The sequence below is a fragment of the Ranitomeya imitator genome, chromosome 5 (assembly GCF_032444005.1).
Source record: "Ranitomeya imitator isolate aRanImi1 chromosome 5, aRanImi1.pri, whole genome shotgun sequence".
In the NCBI taxonomy this organism is placed as follows: Eukaryota; Metazoa; Chordata; class Amphibia; order Anura; family Dendrobatidae; genus Ranitomeya; species Ranitomeya imitator.
Window position 1 is genome coordinate 639044856 of NC_091286.1, and position 21272 is coordinate 639066127.

The 21272-nt window shown below is 41.8% G+C and overlaps 1 protein-coding gene across 2 annotated transcripts in view; it reads left to right on the forward strand.

Moving 5' to 3' along the window:
• The window catches only part of KCNS3 (potassium voltage-gated channel modifier subfamily S member 3), a 153084-nt gene that overhangs the window by 27040 nt on the left and 104772 nt on the right, over window positions 1-21272 (forward strand). The window contains exon 2 of one of the 2 annotated variants that reach the window (XM_069728129.1): window positions 11156-11233. The exons of the other annotated variant lie outside the window; for it this stretch is intronic. The gene's annotated coding sequence lies outside the window, so the exon portion shown is untranslated. The remainder of the gene's footprint in view (window positions 1-11155; window positions 11234-21272) is intronic. 2 annotated transcript variants of the gene reach the window in all.

Consider the following 21272-nt stretch of genomic DNA (forward strand, 5'->3'; position numbering starts at 1 on the left):
AGAAGTTTATTAACCCTTCAGGTGTTTCACAGGAATTTTTGGAATGTTTAAAAAAAAACGAACATTTAACTTTTTTTCACAAAAAATTTACTTACAGCTCCAATTTGTTTTATTTTACCAAGGGTAACAGGAGAAAATGGACCCCAGAAGTTGTTGTACAATTTGTCCTGAGTAGGCCGATACCCCATATGTGGGGGTAAACCACTGTTTGGACGCATGGCAGAGCTCGGAAGGGAAGGAGTGCCATTTGACTTTTCAATGCAAAATTGACTGGAATTGAGATGGGACGCCATGTTACGTTCGGAGAGCCTCTGATGTGCCTAAACATTGAAACCCCCCACAAGTGACACCATTTTGGAAAGTAGACCCCCTCAGGAACTTATCTAGATGTGTTGTGAGAACTTTGAACCCCCAAGTGTTTCACTACAGTTTGTAACGCAGAATGTGAAAATAAAAATTCTTTTTTTTTTCACCAAAAATATATTTTATCCCCCAGTTTTGTTTTTTCCCAAGGGTAACAGGAGAAATTGGACCCCAAAAGTTTTTGTCCAATTTGTCCAGAGTACGCCAATACCCCTTATGTGGGGAGGGAACCACCGTTTGGGCGCATGGCAGAGCTCGGAAGGGAAGGAGCGCCATTTGGAATGCTGATTTAGATGGATTGGTCTGCAGGCGTCACATTGCATTTGCAGAGCCCCTAATGTACCTAAACAGTAGAAACCCCCCACAAGTGACCCCATATTGGAAACTAGACCCCCCCAAGGAACTTATCTAGATGTGTTGTGAGAATTTTGAACCCCCAAGTGTTTCACTACAGTTTAACGGAGAGCCGTGAAAATAAAAAATAATTTTTTCCCACAAAAATAGTTTTTTAGCCCCCCCAAATTTTTAATTTCCCAAGAGTAACAAGAGAAATTGGACCACAACAGTTGTTGTCCAATTCCCACCTCAGCCAAGAAAGGCTGAAATGAGAATAACCCTTTAAACCAATTATGTTTTTTTACTGAATGTTACAACAAAACTCCATATCAATCTGCTGTCAGTAGATAGGAAAGTATACTCTATGTGATAGGCTTCCTTCAGAGGCTATGGACACCTTTGTATCTTTTTCATTGTTGTATCGCATGCTTATCTAAAAACAAATTCGGTAATTGGTTTTCATTGAAAATGTGGTACTGTCTTTCTCCAACTGTTTGCACATATTACATTACATTGCGAGTTGCTTTATGCTGTCCTGAATCAATCACTGAGCTCCTTGGCTCAATCTCGAGTCAATCCTGTACAATCTAGGCTCAATTCATAATCATTGTGGTTTTATCCTGATGAAGAGGTTTGAAAACCTTGAAAAGCATTGACATAATAAACCGCATTCATGCTTCACCTTTGTGTGTGATTGCATGTTTGAATCTTGGGCAGCGCGAACTCTCAACCACCGTGTTCTTCAATTATTGCAATGTAGGCTCAATTCTAATTAAAGTTCAAAATTGAACTCCTTGCTGCCTTGGGGTAATCCTTGACAGTGATCTGTCCTACAAACCACATATCCAAGCCCTTTCCACTTCCTGCCGACTTCAACTCAAAAATATTTCCTGGATCCGTACATTCCTAAACCAAGAATCTGCAAAAACCTTAGTCCATTCCCTCATCATTGCCCACCTTGATTACTGCAATCTCTTGCTCTGTGGCCTCCCCTCTAACACTCTCGCACCCCTCCAGTCTATTCTAAACTCTGCTGCCCGACTAATCCACCTGTCCCCCCGCTATTCCCCGGCCTCTTCCCTCGGTCAATCCCTGCACTGGCTCCCCATACCCAACGACTCCAGTACAAAACCCTAACCATGACGTACAAAGCCATCCACAATCTGTCTCCTCCATACATCTGTGACATCGTCTCCTGATACTTATCTACATGCAACCTCCGATCCTCACAAGATCTCCTTCTCTACTCCCCTCTTATCTCCTCTTCCCACAATCGCATACAAGATTTCTCCCGCGCATCACCCCTACTCTGGAACCTTCTACCACAACACATCAGACTCTCGCCTACCATCGAAACCTTCAAAAAGAACCTGAAAACACACCTCTTCCAACAAGCCTACGACCTGCAGTAACCACCGATCGACCAAACCGCTGACACGACCAGCTCTACCCTCACCTACTGTATCCTCACCCATCCCTTGTAGATTGTGAGCCCTCTCGTGCAGGGTCCTCTCTCCTACTGTACCAGTCGTGAGATTATTGTACTTGTTTTTATTATGTACACCCCTCCTCACATGTAAAGTGCCATGGAATAAATGGCGCTATAATAATAACTAATAATAATAACTTGCGTTCATAATTAGGAGAGGAAAGAAGGGGTTAAAGACTTAGCTTTGCAGTCATAATTGACCCTGATTGGCAATGAGCAGCTTGCACTGCATTTTAATACATGCAAGCTGAAGAAGCAAAAATGGTTAAAACAAATTTAATTAAAGCAAATTACAGAAGTTATTTTTGGTACCTTTCCATTATCCATATGCCACTGCTATCTCCAAACTAATACATGGCAGTGACACCCAGGAGCATCATTTTTGTGTTTCTCACTACCGTATCCAGATTGCTGTCTATTCTTTGAACCTTAGTCTAAGTCTCATTCTTACATGCGAAAAAATTGCAAATGTGTGCAAAGCCTTAAAGGGAATATGTCTCCTGGTTTTTGGTACCTAAGCTGAGAGCAGCATAATGTAGGGGCAGAGAGGCTGATTCCAGCGATGTATGACTGCTCTGCTTAGTGTAGTTTTTTTTTTATATAATCTCTGTTTTTTCAGCAGAAAATGATCACTAGAGGAGTTGTAAAACCTGCTGACTGATATTCTATCCACTCCCCCACCACTGATTGGTCAATCAGTGGTGTGGGCGGGGTTATATAGAGTTCAGCACTCAGAGAACTGCTAGATCTCCAACACAAAAAACACATTTAAATCAAAACTATTGCACCCAGTAAGTTAAGTGATACATCGCCGAATTCAGCGTCTCTGTCCCTACATTATGCTGCTCTCAGATGAGGTAGCAAAAATGTAGTGACAAATTCCCTTTAAAGAAAAATTATTGCTTTCAACAAGGTTTAAAGGCACATTCTATGGCATAAAGGTTTTATTCTATAACATGAATAGACAAGTGATCTTTACAAGAAGGTGAATTACTTCTAACACATTGCTGAGGGTATAATTGAAATATATGAATAGGACCTTTGTTTTTCTTGCTTTGTGAGTCTGCACAATGTTGTCGTGCGACAGATGTCATTGGAGGCTCTTAGCCCATTCTGTACATCAGCAGTATTTGTGTCTCCTGGAATAGGTTTTGTCCTTTGCTGTCTGCAAATATTTGTTTTCTGGGGCTGATGTATGGTTTGCTGAGGGTGCAACTTGGGTATTGATCAGAACTCCACGTACAAAGCAATAAAGCTCAAAATATCCAGACGAGCCTTAGACTAACGTGACTTGCAGTTCAGTCTCAGAAAGCTTCCTGTAACTGTTATATAACCCTTTCTTGCATAAATTCTGCTGCATATTACATGCCAGTAACAACAGTCAGGTGTGAAAAGTCATCAACAGGAGTAATGTTAATGTGAAGGTTTGTGCACGTGTATAAATAGATAAGGCTGGGTTGAAATGGTCACTCAGTGCCATCTTGGCGAGTGATAAAGATAAAAGAATAGTACGTATAAATTCTGGGATCACCAAATAGTGAATATCAATCTTTATTAACATACAAGAACTTAATTAAAACAGCTAAAGGTTAAACAATAATACGCCAGGTGGGCCAAGGTTAGGGCTGACAGCTCTCTGCAAGTGTCCAAATCAGTGTTCCCCAACTCCGGTCCTCAAGAGCCACCAACAGGTCATGTTTTCAGAATTTCCTTAGTATGGCTCAGGTGATAATTGCATCACCTTCACAGGCAATAATTCCATCACCTGTGAAATACTTAGGAAATCCTGAAAACATGACCTGTTGGTGGGGAACACTGATTTGGACATTTGCGGAGAGCTGTCAGCCCTAACCTTGGCCCACCCGGTGTATCACTGGTCCAAATGGCAAAAATAAACAGAGAACCTCTTAAACTGAGTATATCACAGTCAAATCAATATAAACACAGGATGATGATAAATGATGAAAAGAAAAATAATAGGAATGAATGATATTCGAAACAAGTGCAAAAATAAATAAATCTGTAGGCCAAGAGAAATATGTCCATAAGATTTCCAGTACCCAGGGATGGACCATGCAAGTGATCCAATATAACCAAGTAAAACACACTAAAATGATCTGTGCTATACACGAGTAACAAAGCACCTGGAAAGTACCAGAACGAAAGGTCAGTATACATTTCCCAAATGGGGCCGGAGTTCATGAACTGTGGAAAAGTGATGAATAAGTAAGAGGGACCTTAAAATTGTGACAATGTAAAGGAGGAATAAAGAACACACGCGTTTCGCCACTCAGTGTGACTTCTTCAGGGTAGCGGTGACAATATCAGTGACAGTATCCTGTTGAGCATGTGTCGGTTGTCCAACGAGCAGGGACTATACCACAAATGGATATCAGTGATGATGCTTCATTTTTGGGTGGGAGCAGAGGCTGTGACAGTGACCACCATCTCTGGCACCTGATTTTGTCTTGTTTGACTGCCCCAGCATGCACTGGGAATTCTCAAGTGAAATGTCATCAAACAGGAAGCAGTAAAAAAAATTAAGACATTAGATAGAGTAGTGAGGACACAATGAGGACTTTTTAATTAAAGTATATTAGAAAAGAGATTACACTGTGACATTAAATAGATTTCGGATTAAAATAAATGTCACTTTTGGACCATCCCTTCGAGAGCATCATAGTGCATTTCCTACACAGTATGTGGCAGGCATCATATAATGGGGCCCATGTGTGGGCATCATTTGGAAGGGTATCATGGGGGTGTAACACCGCCATAGGAGGTATACTATAGGGGGGTCATAAAGAGTACTGAAGGGGAACACTAAGAGACTTCGCTGTGGGTATTATTTTTGTATGTGTGCACGAAAAGGACTGGCCGGAGTTCACTGTGTGACTTAGCATAAAAAAATGCCACATTATGCTGGACATGCTGCAATAAATGTTCCTCTTCCTACAAGTCTTTAAAAGTTGGGAGGGATCCTGGTAATGTACATTATCCTAGGACTGTGACATCACTGTGGGCTGTACCCTCATTCTACGACATCACTGTGTGCATTATCCCGGGACTACTGTCAGCACGTGGTGACTAGATCAATGGCAAAGGATGTTTCTAAGTCTCGAGTGGTGGTTGTCCAAAATGTCCTGCGCACTGATACAGTGATAAGCACATAAATGTGAGGTGGTGAACCCTGCCTATACTGCTCTCCTTGTGTCTGTATGATGATGTAGTGGAACCTATGATGTCAAATAAAGAGGAGAAAATGAGACAGTTGTTGCTGAACTGAAAAATAACTCACATTTACTTATGGTGGTTCATTAGCCCAGGGCGTTGCAATAACATACGGTACTTCAAAAGTTCGATAACGGCAGCAGATATTCTCGAATAGTGGTGTACAGTGCAGGGTTCCTTTAAGAGCACACTGGTATACAGTGTCTCCTTGGGATTCCAACTTACAGGTTTCATCTGGACGCCATGTCCTGGAGTTTATTAGTGCTGAATCCTCATTGCCAATTGCTCTGGCTGTGGAGTGTGGCACAAGGGAAAATGTATATTGGTAAAGAGTGCTACTCGCGATTGAGCCCAGTGAAAAAACTCTGACTTACAGGCAAATTGTGGACAGTCTGTTCCAGTTCTCAGCTAATTGGAGCCATGACCATCAGAACCAACCTGACCTGTAAATAAGAGACTGTACTGGAATTCACCAAGAATTGTGCGTAAGGTTGAGCTCTTCCAGAGTTGCCTCATTTATTGCTTGCTTCCCCAAATCTCTGGGGTGCAGTCACCATTGAGACCCCACACCGTCATGCATTTCTTAGAATCCTAGAATGTTAGAGTTGGAAGGGACCTCCAGGGTCATCGTGCCAACCCTCTGCTCAATGCAGGGTTCACTAAACCATCTCCGACAGATGTCTGTCCAACTTCTGTTTGAAGACTGCCATTGAAGGAGAACTCACCACCTCTCGTGGCAGCCTGTTCCAGGCTTGGTACTTGGTGGGCCATTGCATAGTGATAAATAATGATGACTTTTTGAATACAGAAAACGTAAAAAAATCCGTTTAACCTTTATATTAACAGATACGAGATTCATAGTGATGAATGGTGGCATCAAATTGGAGCGGTTTGCTTTACTTTTTCAATCATTGTATAATATGAAAAAAAATCTCTTTATAGGGAACTATATTGGGCAATTGCCATCCTCTATTTATAGTATAAAGTCTAATTACACCCAGAAAAAAATCTCTGATCTCATCCTAATTCTCCTCAAATTCCTCAAATCATACTAAGGGCTTGTACACACCACTGATAATCTTGGACGGGTGCTATCCATGGTTTTCACTCGTACCTATAATATTCTATGGGGCTATGCATATGTCTGATTTTTTTTCCTTGGACTGAGTTATCCACAGAAACAATTGGTAACATGTCCGATTTTGACCCAACTGTTAGATCAAAATCAGCAATACAAGTCTATGGGTCCGTTCAGGAAAATTGGACGGCACTCAAATGACATCCAAGTGTGGTCCAAATTTCAAGGACTGACAGAATAGAAAAGGTGAAGAAACGTTTAAGGCTGGTTTCACATTTGCGTTTTTTGCCGCTGCGTTTTAGCGCAAAAAACGCATGTTTTTTTCCTATACTTTTTTTTGTGTGCGTTTTGCCGCGTTTGACGACGCATGCGTCGTTTCTATGCTTGCGTTTTGTTGCGGAAATGTAGTAATTTCTAGAGGCGTTTTTTTGCCGCAAAAAAACGTATTGCTGTCTATGTAAACGCATGTGTTTTTAAGCACATGCGTTTGCTTGCGTTTTTAAACGCATGCGTTTCAATAGAAAAAATCAAGAATACACACTGATAAGCCACCCCCCACCATAAAGGTGTTAAAGGGATCCAAACCCTAACCCTAGGGATCCTAACCCTAACCCTAACCCTAGGGATCCTAACCCTAACCCTAACCCTAGGGATCCTAACCCTAACCCTAGGGATCCTAACCCTAACCCTAGGGATCCTAACCCTAACCCTAGGGATCCTAACCCTAACCCTAGCTATTTCTGTTTATAGTGGGTTTTCTAGTTGATTTTGATGATTGGCAGCTGTCACACACTTCTCATCATGCGTTTCAAAAACGCAAACGCAGGAAAAAACGCATGTAAACGCGTCTAAAAAACTCAGCGTTTGCACGCGTTTACATGCGATTTTTTCACCACCTGCGTTTGCGTTTTAAACGCTGCGTTTTTAAAAGCAAATGTGAAACTAGCCTTATTTTTGTTTTTTACTCTCCATGTCTGACAATAACTGATGCCACCATGATGAAACTCTGATCAAACGCCTATCAGAGTCTGATTAGATTAATTGGACCGATTTTCTCGGCTGTGGAGAAAACGGTTGTGTGATCCTACCCTAGACAGTATTTGGAATGCTGTCTTCTGGTGCATTGTATGTAGGGTGACAAAAACTAGTATTAAAACATTGAACAAATACACTGCAGTAAGTAAATAAATAAGTAGTAAAAGTACATGTTCTTAGTTGACACTGTTTGGATTAAAAAAGCGTAAAAAACATCTCACCGCGACAAAGTGTGCCCCATCAGAATGGTCCCTATCTCTAGTATTTCACCTTGTTATGTGCCAGCATGTGGTTACAATATAAAATCCATAATAGGGGCCATCACTATATCAAATTATAAGAGCTGTACTGCCTGAAGGATGCCATAGGAATTTTTCTCCCTTTTGTCACTTTCTGAGGCCATGACGCATCCAGACATCTTCCAAACACCCTGTCCTCTGTCCTCCACACCTCGTCCTCGTCCCTCTTTCGCTTCTTCCAAACCACCAGCATGGAAGGTTAGGAAGATTTTCCAACTTGTCCAGTATGTATTCCCTTTTCTCAAGCAGCCTTTCTGTCTCGGTTGAGTTGGCAAGTATGGCTGTAGCTGACCCTGTAGCTGCAAAAGTGATATGAAGACAAGTGGATCACTTGTGAGTTTGTTTTCATGACTAACCAAAAATGTTGGTTTTAAAAAAAAATGTTCACACACCCTTAGTGTAAAGGCTAAAAATATTTCCCAGATCCGTGCATTCCTTGACCGCGACACCACAAAAACACTAGTGCATGCCCTTATCATCTCCCACCTAGACTACTGCAACCTCCTACTCTCTTGACTCCCTTCTAGCACTCTGGCACCGCTCCAATCCATCCTACACTCTGCTGCCCGACTAATCTACCTGTCTCCCCGCTATTCCCCAGCCTCTCCCCTATGCCAGGCCCTTCACTGGCTTCCTATCGCCCAGAGACTCTCAAGACCTCCTTCTCTACTCCCCTCTCGTCCCTTCTTTCCACAATCGCATCCAAGACTTCTCCCGTGCTTCCCCCATACTCTGGAACTCTCTACCCCGACACATCAGACTGTTTGTCTATATTTGCCCCGTATTCACATGTAAAGCGCCATGGAATAAATGACGCTATAAAAATGTATAATAATAGTAATAATAAAAGACCCCAACAAAAAGCCTCCTAGATTCGAACCTCTTCCAGCTTGAATCAGCATGGAAGGTAGGTGGTTGGAGAGGGTCGACATGCTGAAAAATTAAATTTGGAGGTATAAAATAGAAGGATAAATGCATAGAAATTGGCCACCACGTGCATTTTCTTGTGGCAACTGCTAATTTTGCTCCTGGGAAGTTTAACAGAACTTTAACTAAATATGAAGCAGGCAATTCTCTTGCCTTAATCTCTTTGAAGAACAATCACATTGATTACTGCAGAAAATGTAGATGAAACATGCTTTAGCTTTAGTTTACCTTTAATTCGATTCCACCAGTTTCGATTTTGCCTGCAGAACTCAGAATTATACTACCCAGGTAAGACACAATTGAATTTTGAGATCCTCCATTTACTACAAGCAGAGTGATATTACCTGCTGCTCTGCTCCTTGTTTTATTAAACTTGCATTACAGCTTCCCTAAAACCACAAATTACGAAAAGTGTCACCAAGGAGTTGTCCTAAGGTTACTGGTAAGGAATAAAAACTAGACATCTGTATTTTTATCACTAGTATAGGGAGTGCAGAGGTGGCAGTCACACCCTTGTCCTGGTGTCAGTGGCGTAGGAAGGGGGGTGCGGGGGGGGCGGTCCGCCCCGGGCGGCACAATGCTGGGGGCGGCCGGCGCTGCAGTAGAAGAAGATAAAAAAAAAAAAAAAAAAAAGACGCCCCTTTAAATCTTCGGGCGGCGCCGTCCGCCGCCACGACCAGGGCCAGCTCCCCCCACCCCCGGGTCCCGCCCCCGCCCCCGCCCCCGCCCCCCGCTCTATACTCACCTCTCCTGGTTCCTGCGGCGCCGGCAGCTGCAGCGTCCTCTGACTCTGCGACGTCTCAGAGCAGAGGGCGCGATGACGTCACTACTGTGCGCGCCGCTCTGCCTCTCTGTCCTGAGCGTCGCAGAGCCGGAGAGACGCTGACTGCACCGGACCTGCGCTGGGAACGGCAGAGGTGAGGATTTTACTTTTTTTTTTTTTTTTTTCTTTATGTCTGACTGTCTGGGGCTGGGGCAATGCTGGAGACACTGGGGCAATACTGGAGACCATGGGGCAGATTGCTGGACACACTGGGGCAATACATGAGACCATGGGGCAGATTGCTGGACACACTGGGGCAGTACTGGAGACCATGGGGCAGAATGCTGGACACACTGGGGCAATACAGGAGACTATGGGGCAGATTGCTGGACACACTGGGGCAATACAGGAGACTATGGGGCAGATTGCTGGACACACTGGGGCAATACATGAGACCATGGGGCAGATTGCTGGACACACTGGGGCAATACAGGAGACCATGGGGCAGATTGCTGGACACACTGGGGCAATACAGGAGACTATGGGGCAGATTGCTGGACACACTGGGGCAATACATGAGACCATGGGGCAGATTGCTGGACACACTGGGGCAATACATGAGACCATGGGGCAGATTGCTGGACACACTGGGGCAATACATGAGACCATGGGGCAGATTGCTGGACACACTGGGGCAATACAGGAGACCATGGGGCAGATTGCTGGACACACTGGGGCAATACAGGAGACCATGGGGCAGATTGCTGGACACACTGGGGCAATACTGGAGACCCTGGGGCAGATTGCTGGACACACTGGGGCAATACTGGAGACCCTGGGGCAGATTTCTGGACACATTGAGGCAATGCTGGAGACCCTGGGGCAGACTTCTGGACACACTGGGGCAATGCTGGACACTGGGGCAGATTGCTGGACACACTGGGGGTAATATACTGGACACACTGGGGCAATGCTGGACACTGGGGGTAATATGCTGGACACACTGGGGCAGACTGCTGGACACACTGGGGAAAGGCTGGACACTGGGGCAGATTGCTGGACACACTGAGGGCAGATTGCTGGACACACTGGGGGTAATATGCTGGACATACTGGGGCAGATTGCTGGACACACTGGGGGTAATATGCTGGACACACTGGGGCAGATTGCTGGACAACATGGGGGTAATATGCTGGACACACTGGGGGCAGGACTTGAGGCATGGGCAGAATGTATATACGGGGCATGATTGGAGACACGGGGCAGTATTGGATCATGGGGCAGGACGGATACGATGGAGGCTGGTGGGGCAGGATGGGGAGATCATATGGGGTAGAATGGATACTCATGAGGGCAGGATACGACAACATATGGCTGGAGCCAGGAATGAGATAAACGGGGCCAGGGTGGGGAATATTATTACCATAGGGGATAATTAAGGGATATTGTTACTGCAGTGATGTATTTATTTTATTTTTTGAGTATACTGTTTTAAATGGGGGGGCGGTCCTGTTACTGTGCAGAGTGACACTATATCACCTTTTTTTCTTCATGTGGTGTAATGTAGAAGTTGTGAAAAATTAAGTAATGTGTTCTGCAAGCGGAGCTCGAGATAACTGTGTTATTTCCTGCAGAAACGAGTCCTGGCTGGAAGGAATGATGGCGGTCTGTGCTGGATAAAAGATGAAGGACTTCACCTAGAGACGTCACTGGTGAGTCAGGGTTACCTATACACTGACACTATACACTGTATACTATATAGAGGTCCTGTGTATAATGTCACCAGTGATCTCTGTATTACCTCTACACAGACACTGCATACTAAGTACAGATCTCCTGTGAATACTGGCACTTATGGTGATAGTATTGTGGTTTTTTTTTTATTACTGATCAGTATTGTAGTATTCAGTCACTATGTGGTGGTAATATGTGGTCTGGAAATGGTGCGGTGGTATTTGTCCCTTGTATGTAGTATTATTCGGTCACTATGTGGCCTGGTCATGGTGTGGTGGTATTAAGTCACAGGTGTGGCATGTGGGGGTGACACCATTAGGCCCAGTTTAAGTTCTACAAAACAGGAAAACCATTTTTGGTAACCTTTGTGTGTATTGAGCTGGGGTGGGGGGGGATGGGGGGGGCGCCAAACTCGGGAACAGCCCCGGGCGGCAAAAGCTCTAGCTACGCCTCTGCCTGGTGTTGACAGGGGCCCAAAAGAAGACACCGGTATTATATTTGGCACATGGCATATATATTTTGCAGTGACGCTAGGGAACTTTACACCTCGTTCCAAATTGTTAAGCAAATGCTATTTTTCACTGATTTTCCTAAATGATTGATGCAAATGAGTCAGTATAATGACTCATAATGATTTTATTCGACAAACCTCACACTGATAACATAATTTTTTTGAAACTAAAAAACTTATAATGCACCAAAATATCATACACAACATGCATTATTTTGCAGCATGAGATCGTGCATTGTCAGGCAGGAAGATGATTTTGCTGTGTATGGCATGCTTCTTTTTGTATCATGGATGAAAGTAGTCAGTCAGAAACTTTATAAACATTGCTGAGGTCATTTTCACACCTTCAGACCCTAAAGGGGCCTACCAGAACTCTCCTCATGACTAAAAGCTTAACTCAAGAGGCAACTACAGCTTCAAATAACTGTTTGCTGCATTGTAATGGTATTTTTGCAGCTGCTCTCTTAATGCAATGAATTTGTTTGGCAGAAACCTTCCTCATTATGCCTTTATCTGCACAAATCCTTCTTTGCTCTGTATCAGCCACAAACTTCTTCACAGTACAATCAGTACGATGATCACACTTACGTTTTCATGAAGTATCTAATGTTTTCATACCCAGTCCAGGGCACTGCACTATTTAAGACCTTTCAGAAGCAGAAAAATCCTTTTTCTTTCCCATATTACTGTGGCCTGCATAATAATGTGCAATGTAGACTATCAGTTACATGTCTCCCACAGGTAACACCTCCTTTTATTTAAAATATGCTCTGGAGGCAGATTCTCAGGGAGATCTATGTCTGGCCCAGAGATCTTAACTAGTGATGAGCGAATATACTCGTTACTCGAGATTTCTCGAGCAGGCTCGGGGGTCCTCCGAGTATTTTTTAGTGCTCGGAGGTTTAGTTTTTCTTGCCGCAGCTGAATGATTTACATCTGTTAGCCAGCTTGATTACATGTGGGGATTCCCTAGCAACCAGGCAACCCCCACATGTACTTATGCTGGCTAACAGATGTAAATCATTCAGCTGCGGCAAGAAAAACTAAATCCAGGAGCACTAAAAAATACTCGGAGGACCCCCGAGCATGCTCGAGAAATCTCGAGTAACGAGTATATTCGCTCATCACTAATCTTAACAGCTCATTTACATATTAAGAAAGCATAGATTTCTCTGAAATAATACATCGGATCGCAGATATCAAAGTATCACTTTATTCAGCTTGCTATGACCTGCATGCCCATATAGACGGCTTAGCCGCGATGATCCTACTGACAGATTCCCTTTAAATTGTAATTATGGTTTCATGCGAACTTGCAGCATAATGTGTCTGTCTGCCTCTTGCTCCTTCCTCCTTTTTCTCTTCCATCTCCATTGAATCTTATGAACAGCAACTCTCAATGTGAAAATCTGTGTTCACTGAATAAATATTTTACATATTGAGAATTAATAAATGGAGAAGGAATTATCAGTCCAGGAGGATAAAGTATCAGATTTCTCTGATAAGATATATTGCAAATTTGATCATTTTCATGTGTACTATTGATTTATGAAATGAAAATTAAAAAAACAATTAGTTTTTAAAATAGTTGTCTGGTTCACAAAACCTACTTTTAAATACCTTATTAGAGGTAAAGCTACTCAACATAACAACCACATAACATGCAATACAGGATCCGTCCGGATCTGTCGTCTGATAGATCTGGCACAGGATTAAGGTTTCTGATACAAATGCAAACCATAGTGCAAATGTGAACATAGCCTAATTCAGCAAAATACAAGAGCTGCTACAAGAACCATCTCTAACTCTGGAGGACCGAACACATTAATGCATTACACAGAAAACTAATTGATTTCAAGGGATTCCATGTAATGCTTCATTTCCCCTGTGGGGGTGCTGTAAGGGAATTGAACACTTTCTGCAAAGATAAAATTGGATCCCTGTGGGTATAATCAGTGTGATCAGTTACCTGCTTAATGTAAGAGAAGCTTACTAATTAGTACTAATTAAAAGGACTTGTCCTAAAGGAAGTACCTTTTATAGGGGCTATGTAGGGAAATAAACTGATGCACTGATATTTGTGGATGCAATAAAAACCCTCTGATTAACTCAAAAGAAAAAAAAGGGCTGAGAAGAACTTTCTGTTTTTTTGGTGTTTCCTATGACTTAGGCCTCTTTCACACTTCCGTTTTTACAATCTGCGCAGGATCCGTCAAAATGTTGAAATGACGGATCCTGTGCAGATTGTAAGAAAAGGGTGCCCGTTTTTCTGACGAATCCGTCGAGGCTATGTGCACCTGTTGTGTATGTGTCTTCGCAGTGGTTTTCCGCTGCGAAAACGCATACACAACCCAGGTTACAAATAATTTAAAAATCGCAATATTCTTACCTTCTGGCGTCCCGAGCAGCGTTACCGATGCTCGTGATGCTCCTGGCAGCTCCCGTTTCCAGTAATGCCTTGCATGCTATGACCTCTGATGACATCACGGTCTTGCAAGACCGCGACGTCATCAGGTCATTTCGCAATGCATTAGCGGGAACGCCAGCTGCCGGGAACATCGCGAGCATCGGTAACACTGCTCGAGACGCCGGAAGGTGAGAATATTGCAATTTTTTTTTTATTTTTTTTTATTTTTAACATTATATCTTGTTACTATTGATGAGCATCAATAGTAAAAAGAGAGAGAGCAAGTGAGAGAGAATTTCCCTGACTGGAAGTTCTTCTGCGCATGCTCAGTTTCAAAAGACGGAACCCGTCGCTGGATTCCTGCTTTTGACAGTCAGCGATGGATCCTGCGTCCAACGGCTTCCATTATAGCTAACGACGGGCAGCGCAGGATCCGTCGCTGAACGATTTTCCAATGTACAGAGAAAACGTTCCTTTGTGCGTTGTCCCCGCCCAATGGACAGCAATTTTCTGACGAATCCAGTGCACGACGGATGAGACGGATGGCCATCTGTCACAATCCGTCGCTAATACAAGTCTATGAGAAAAAAAAAGGATCCAGCAGAAAAATTTGCCGGATCCTGTTTTTTCAAAAATCGACGGATTTCGACGGGAGCTCAAAGATGTAAGTGCGAAAGAGGCCTTAGCTGTAATTTTGTGGTCAGGCACAGGATCACATAATTCATTGTAGCCAATCAGAAGCACTGACAGGATAATAGGAGCATCACATAGATGGCTGATTTCTGGCATAGTGTATCAGCATCACGTCTATTCCAGCAATTCTGTGTTCATTGCTTTATAATCTGAGTGCATTAGGAGACATCAGCTGATGCATAAATGTTTTATGTGTTCTTAAAGGCCTTATCATTTAGTTCTTAAGTTGAGGGTTTGGGTGAAAAAAATCTGGACATAATTAATGTGATATAATCATTACCTTTTATTATAAAGTACCAGCAAAATATTTAGAGCTGCACATGTATCCATTCCTACAGCACACCATTCAGTTGTGATGAATCAGGATTGCTTTCCCGCATCAAGACATGCATCTACGGAAGATCGACCACATGGGCATGCTGCTCTGTCATGATCCCCATCAGGAACAGACACAGACAAAAGAAGACCTCGAGCAAGAACCGTACATGGGCCCTTTATAGTCCAATAAGTCATCATAATTTAACGGGAATGGTGGAACCACTGTGACATGGATCGAGGAGAGCCTGGAGGGGCATGACTAGCTGAGCACCCGACTCTTCACTAGAGCCCCTAATAGTGGGGCTAGGCTTGGCTCCTGATGATCACTAGGTGGTACTCCAGGACAGACCCCAGATGTATGGCATCTGACCTCCAAGGGACTGGTAGCAACAACGACCCGGAGGTAGGAACAACAGATGTAGGCAGGCACTGAAGAAACCCAGGGACCACGGATACAGATGGGATCGACTGGTATACAGAAGCACTGGCAGGTGCGGGCGGACCGGCTGGTAGACAGATGAGCACTGGCAGGTGCGGATTGGATCGGCTGATGTACAGATGAGCACTGATAGGTGTGGACTGCATTGGCTGAAGCTGAGATAGACAAGCAAGTATGGGCAGACAGTTACAGGGTAGGTAGACTGACTGACAGTACTGGGGACCTGACAACTAGTAAGAGTGCTAAGGGCTAAGTAAAAACATTGCTCAAGCACCTCCATGCTTGAGGAGGTGCCTTAAGTACAAGGTGTCATCTCTTTAAGAAAGAGGGAGCATGTGCGCACGCCCTAAGCACAGTGCCTGGGGATCTGCAATCCGTGTGCGCACCCAGGGTAGCAACAGGCATGGAGGAAGGAGGAAGTGCGGGACAGGGACTGCGGAGGTGAGTAAGTTGGCATCCCTGCCGGGGAAGAGGAGCAGCATGCAGGGACGCCTGTGCTGCCATAATGCACAATTTCTCTTGTTTTGGACATGGTAGTGGCCCACTTACCTTTTTGTCCCCTAAACAAATGGTGTGTCCAACTCTTATCACCATCATAATCCTAGGGAACATATGGTCTGTTATTAAAGTTTTAACCTTAGTCTTTCTGTACAGTAAATAATAAAAAAAATCCTCATTAAAAAGAATGCAATAAAAATGAAAAATAGTTTTTGCATCAAAAACTCAGACTCTTAACTATTTCAATTTTTGGGGGGCATTTTTGCTTTAATTTTTTCATCCTTAACTTTAAAAAAATGGTTTGTGTTGCTGTGACTCATAACTTTTTATATTTCCATCCATGGAGCTTTATGAGAGATTATTTGTAATTGGACGAGCTTTGCTTTTTATTGATACCATTTTAGGATACATATGACTCCTTGAACACTTTTTGTTTCATTTTTTAAGGGGAGGCAAATTGAATAAAAAACAGCAATTCAGTGATTTTTTTTAAAATAGTTTGGCCAGTCACAGATGTGGAGATACCAAATATTAGAGATGATCGGATTGTATGAAATTCAGATTTAAATTCAGTATAGTACTTGTGAGTTCTATACGCTCACTATACCAATGGGTAAAATCCTTATGTGAAGTTTCCAAAATGGGGTCACTTGAGGGGATTTTCTGCTGTTTGTTTGCCGTAGGGGCCTTGCAAATACGACATGGTGCCCCTAATCTATTTCAGCCAAATTGGTGTTCCAAAATTCAAATGTTTCTCCTTCCCTTTCGAGCCCTGCCACATGTCCGAGCAGAGGTTTATGACCACATGTAGGGTATCAGCGTGCTCAGAATAAACTAGGTAACAAATAACGGTGTCCATTTTCTTGTGCTATTCCTTTTAAAAGTGAAAAAATTGGGACTAAAGCAACATTTCAGAGTAAAAATTACAACTTATTTTTTTTTTTCATTCGACTTTGTATTAATTCCTGTGTAAAGCCTGAAGAGTTGAAAAATTTTCTGACAGCAGTTTTGAATTATTTGAGGGGTGTGGTTTTTAAAATTGTATTACTTTTGAGGAGTTTCTAACATATAAGTCAATTTAAATCTGAGTAGGTCCCAAAAGAAACAGGTTTTGCTACTTAACGTTTAACCCTTCTAACATTTTAACCAAATAAGATGGCATTTTAAAAAAGATGCAGATGTAAAATAGACATATGGGGAATGTAAATAATTACTTATTTTATACAGCATTACAAACTGATTTAAGGATATATTGAAAGTTTGAAAATTGCGAATTAATGAAAGTTTGAAAATTGCTAATTTTTCACAATTTTCTGCAAAATTCAGATATTTTCACAAATAAACGTAAAACATATCGAATTAAATTAACCACTAATATAAAGTGCAATATGTCACGAAAAAAACAGTTTCAGAATCACTGGGATATGTTAAAGCGTTCCAGAGTTATTATCAAGTGACACTGGTCAGGTTACAAAAATTTGGCCTGGTCATGAAGGTTAAAATTGGCACGGTCACTAAGAGGTTAATCTAAGGCACAGTGGCACTTTAAATGTGCATATCAATGTAATTTATAATTTTTTACACTAGATTTCTCTCTATATGTTTAAATAATGTGATCCGAGCAGCACATTGTTGGACAGTTATGTCCAGGCTTAACCAATTCTTATTTTCTAAGGATTTCACAATCGGAATGAAAATAACTGGAGTCATTTCTGTAACCGCAAGTCAACACATGGCTGCTGGCTGACGAAAGGAAAGAGATATTTATGTGAGGAAAGCTACCATACCGAGCTATGCAAAATGACCGGATTAAGCCACGTTACACAGCAAGATACCCTCTAATATGGCAAAATATAGGTATTTCATTTCTATATACGGTACATTTAGGAGAAAATTAATTCTATGGTTTTACGCTTCAGTACATAATAAAAAAAAGTTTGGTCTTTAGAAGGTCTTAAGTAAATCTAACATATGACAAACTACACTGTGTAATTATTTGGAAAGTCGGCCAAGATGCAGAAGCAGTGTGTGAAAACTAAAGTATTTAAGCACGTACTGGTTCCATAGGAATTACCAGAGTAAGTATCAGTTTGGTACTGCTAATCAAATACCATTGATTAACTGCTCATCAGCAAGTGTGACCATCTGCTGTTGTCTTCGGTCAAAAACGACCGACCTTGAACTTCAATATTCTTTAAAATTTTCAAGATGCGGCTCTGAAACCCGTGGCAGACCGACCCATCCTCATTTAACCCTGCTGTTCTGTTGGTCAAAAATGACCGACTTTGAACTTCAATATTCTTTAAAATATTCAAGATGCGGCTCTGAAACCCGTGGCCGACCGACCCATCCTCATTTAAGTCAATCAACCACAAGTTTCAGAACCGCATCTTGAACACCCCAAAAAATACCAAAGTTCAAAATAGGTCTCCCCAGACCGAACAGAACAGCAGGGTTAAGTCAATCAACCACAAGTTTCAGAACCGCATCTTGAACACCCCAAAAATACCAAAGTTCAAAATCGGTCTCCCCAGACCAAAGACAAAAGCAGGATTAAAAGCAACAGTTTTTGCAGTTTACTGGTCTGGAGCATTCATTTTGTTTTTATTAACACAAACCCAAAGAGGAATGACATCAGCAATCATCTAAGAGAAGCAATTATGACCGTCTATCAATCTGGTAAGATGTATAAGGCTATTTCCAAAGAATTTGGAATCCATCATTCTGCAGTGAGAAAGATATTCCACAAATGAAAACTATTCAAGACAGTTGACAATCTTCTCATGAGTGAATATCACATCAAATTAAACCCAAAGTCAGAGAAATTGCAGAAAAACACAAGAGACAAAGCTCAGACCCTAAAGGTCTCATGTTAAATGTTCAAGTTCATGACAGCACAATTAGAAAATAAGACTGAAAAAGTTGTATCTGAACAAACCTCAAGATTTCTGGAAAAATGTCCTTTGGACAGACAAAACAATAATTGGGATGTTTGACCGTAATGCCCTGAGCCATGTTTGGCCAAAACTCAAGAGGCGGACAAAATTCCTCCAGAACAATGTGAGGCTGATAAAGTCATGCAGAAAACTATTATTTTAAGTTATTGCTGCTAAGGATTGTTCAACAAGCTGTTGATTCATGGGGTGCCTTTAATTTTTCACACACCGATTCTTCATTTTCGACCAACTTTTGGTCAAGAAATAATGACATGATGCGATTTGTCACATGTTTTTGTTCGTGTCGATTTGAAGTCATATTTACCTAACTTTAAGACCTTTTCTTTTTTTAAATTATTTCCTGATAACCTAAAACCATTGAATTCAAAGTGGGTGTACTTAGTTTTTCTCATGACTATATATGTTCAGGAAATGCCTGGACCCAGATGTTTCATGTTAATTGCACCATAAAGCGGTGGCAAAGAACATAAAAGGAATTATAGTATTAAATTATACAAAGGCAAAGCATTTTAGCCACAAACCCAGCGCGCCATTTCCTGCTTTGTCTATTTCCTTTTTTTTTTTACAATCCATTAGTGAAATAGCATTTTGTACAGAAGATTGGTATAATCACACAAGTCCTCAGAGAAACCAAGGCTGGAACATCCTAATATCACAGCGCGGAACAACGTTAGTTTTTCTGATTTTTATTTTTATTTTTATAAAACCGTCTTATATGAACTTACATATTAGTCAGCATCAAAATGGCTCTTTAGGGAAACCGTGTAAAAATCCACTCTCTGAGAAGACCACTGGATTCTCAGTTCTCAAAACGTATTTGTCCTCTTTGAGAGGTCCATCCTAATTTTGGTGGGTCATTTCAAAGGCATTTCACAGTTTCCTTGTCGAGTATACTCAGAATTTGGGTTTTGATCCACCATCCTTGGTTTGATGCTCCTTGGTTTGATGTTTTGCAGCTTTTCTGTGGGTTCTCTATCTATAGTTTTGCATCTTAGACTACTTAGAGGTCCACTCCACGCGTAAAACAAAATCTGGTTGGCAAAAAATGAGACATGCAATAAATAACATAGCCTGGTCCTCCAAAAGTAATTTGATTAAGCAAGAAGGCAATGAGAAATTGTAAATTGCTAAAAATAAGTTTTGCTTTCTGATGGTTAGGAGGACTGTTCACGTCATATTAGATAAATGGTAACCTGGTGACAATATCTGCAGAGATCTTTCCGGAGGTTCAATTTTGTTTTAAATTCCTGGAATTAAAAAAAAAGAAAAGAAAAAATATTCACTGCCATCAACGTTACTTGACTTTACTATTCCGGTGCTACTTCCCAGTCCCATTTCAACACACCGGAAAAGCCAGAAATTACTTGCGCACCATTCATAGACCGCAACATTGAGCCAGTGATTGTTGTGTTTCCCGCACGTGGTAAATGGCTGGGATTGGTGAAATTGAGTCTTTTTCTATTTCATTGTATTTTTAAAACTTTATTAACACCTTTAAGATTTGACAATCTGGTAATAGTAAGGCTATTAAGAATAAGAGTTTTCGCCAATGTTTGGCAATTTTTCTACACTTTTTCCTATAGAGAATTCTACGTAATTACACAGAGGCACTGGTAAGCCGCACTTGGTCATTCTAAGGCTAAGGTGACACAAGCATATAAAAAAAGTACGATTTTCATCCAGAGACTATAATCTCAATTGTCATCCGTATGGCATTTAATTTTATATATGAGCAATTATTAAAATTTCCAAGACCAAATACAGTTTCCTATGTTAATAATGGCAATGTGACCATAAAAATCGGATGCTATGTGGTTACTCAGTATGGGATCCGATTATTTTTCAGCATTTTTTTTCACTTGCAGATTTGGTCCGTGAGATAAAAACACTCATCTGAACAGGCCAATTGAATATCATTGGTCCGAGTTCAGTCAGTTTTTTCACAGACAGGTGTGTGAACTTGGCCTAAGAGGGAGAGTCAAAATAGGGATGTTTTTGGTGTCATATGTCTGTGGTCAAGTTGAGTTCGCTGCTGTTGAACAGTTTATAATTAGTGATGCCTTTAGAGAAAAAGATTGGAGAAATAGCAAGAAACAGGTCCATTGACTAAGTCACCTGAAAAGGCCAGGAAAGACGTAATAGCATGATCACAGTGAATCACACTGGGTTTTAGGGTAGAGTCACACGACCGTTT